Genomic DNA, 2,315 nt, shown 5'->3' with positions numbered 1-2,315 from the left:
ACATATGATTTTAATTCAAGTTTTAACTTGATGTTTAGATAAAGAACAATTTTTGAGTTCAAATGAATATTGCCTTGAGAAGAAAATGAGTAGACTATTTGTCTACTGCATAACAATATGTAGTCATGATCACAGATCATAAACTATTACAAGAAATACAGTGTTATTTATTTATTAGAATTCAGTGAGAATTAGTTTACTGAAAAGAAAGCAGAAAGGTATTTTAGCTAATTTACATTGCTTCTTAAAAGCACAAACCTAATGAAATATTGTGTTAGAAAACAAATGCTTAGAAAGCACAGAATATGGCAAAATTTTGAATAATAATACTGATAGGGCTAAAAATAAAGCTTAGGAACTAGGAGGATTAGTTTTTTCTTGTTTCTGTACTGGTTAGGGAGGATAGAAAAGGGAATTCTTGTTGAAATGTGCAATGTATTTACACCGGTTATCTCACTTTTTATCCTCACCTCAGTCCTATTGGATTGCTTTTGTTTTTCTCATTTCCATGTAAGAGAAATAAAGTTCAGGAATACAAATTGAATATTTGATTCAAACTTACAAAGTTTGCTCACAAAGTCAGGCATTTGAATCCAAATCTCTATAGTTTCAAAGTCTACTTGCAACTATGCTTCTCAGGGGAGCTCATCAAAGGGGTCAGTAATTTTTAGTCCTGAAGTCATTGATAAAATTATCCGATTTTGTAAAATTGCAAACCTGGAGCAGGTGGCTTAACCTTGACTTAACTGTAGATTGCTTTGATTCATTGCCTTTGGGCTAATTTTATTCCTGTTTTGACAGACGAAGAGCTGGAATATTGAGGTTAAATAAATTACCACCTATGGTTACACAAAATACAAACTACTGAAATGGGATTTGAAACCAGGCAGGCTAATGGCAGGGTGCACACATTTAACCACTGTGCAAAAGTGTCAGGCATCTTGCAGGAGGAAATATAATTCTTCTTCACTGCCAGCTCGTTTCATTTCCTGGTGATTTTTGCTTCTTTTGGAAAAATGACTGGGATATAGGGAGGGGTGTGAAGAGGGAAGGAAACTTAAACGTAGTTCTTTAATTACTCTGGGGATTTTTTCATACCTCACAACAATCCTTGCTATGTCGTGAAAGTCAAGGAAGTAAAAGGTATATCTGGATAGTGATAAATAGGGATATAACATATAAGGTTTATAACATAAGGTGTGTAACCTGGTAGTGAAAGGTAAGTCTGAATATATGTTGAGGACAGATCAAGAGAGGGAAAGGGATGACTGTATTTTATATGGTAGCTAAAGAGTATTTATGATGGACACTCATGTTGTTTTGGGGAGATTCATCTGGCATAGCTGGAATAATAAGTTGAAAAGATATCTTGAAATCAGGGACTTCACTGGAAAGGTTATTTAAAATGACTTAATATTAATAGTTAAGATAAACTAGTGCCTCTGTCTTAGCTCAGGATGGCATAACAAAATTCCATTGGATTCATGGCTAAAACAGTAAGTAATTTCTCACAGTTCTTGGGACTGGAGGGTTTGCATGTTTGGTTTCTGTGAGAATACTCTTCCTAGTTTATATCCCTCTCCCTATGACTTCACATGTGAGAGAAGAGGTAGGGGAGAGAATAGGGAGAGAAAGATTAAGGTATCTCTTCCCTTTTTTAGGATACCATGGATACCATTGGTGTCAGATTAGAGTTCCTTCTTTATGTCCTGATATGACCTTAATTACTTCCACAAAGACTTACCTCTAGATGCAGTCACTTTATTTAACATACACATTTCAGAAGAGCATGGTTCACTTACCAAGAGATAATTTTACTTTTAAAAAGGAATGCATCCCCTCTGACTTTAGATATAAGATATGGAAGAATTGAGCTCCCATTTGTCATAGTTTGATTACATTCCCAAGCAAGACATTGCAGTCCAGGAGTGGAGACTGTAATCTGAGTTTGCACAGGATTGGGAACTATAATGGTAGCTATAAACACGAAGGTCTGGAGAGTCTGGAGAGAGAGAGCACAACGGCTTAAAACACTTGTCTTGTGAGCAAATGGTCATGAGTTCACATTGCTGATGCCTCATACAGGCTGAATGTGATATTGGTCACTCTCTCTGTTTGAGTCTGGCAGATTTGCAGTTTATCATTCCCAAAACTGCAATTAGAAGGGCTGCAAACCTTATCGAACACTGTGGTCAACTCTGTAAACTTACAACCCTACAACATTCTCCCTTCCCTCTTCCCTAAACACCTCTGCTCATCACTGGAACCACAGCCACCAAGTGTGCAACACTCAGTCATTGCAATAATGACATCAT

This window comes from Sorex fumeus, unplaced genomic scaffold, assembly GCF_029834395.1.
Source record: "Sorex fumeus unplaced genomic scaffold, SorFum_2.1 ptg000037l, whole genome shotgun sequence".
In the NCBI taxonomy this organism is placed as follows: domain Eukaryota; kingdom Metazoa; phylum Chordata; class Mammalia; order Eulipotyphla; family Soricidae; genus Sorex; species Sorex fumeus.
The sequence above is the reverse complement of the archived record's forward strand: the minus strand, read 5'-3'. Positions refer to the sequence as shown.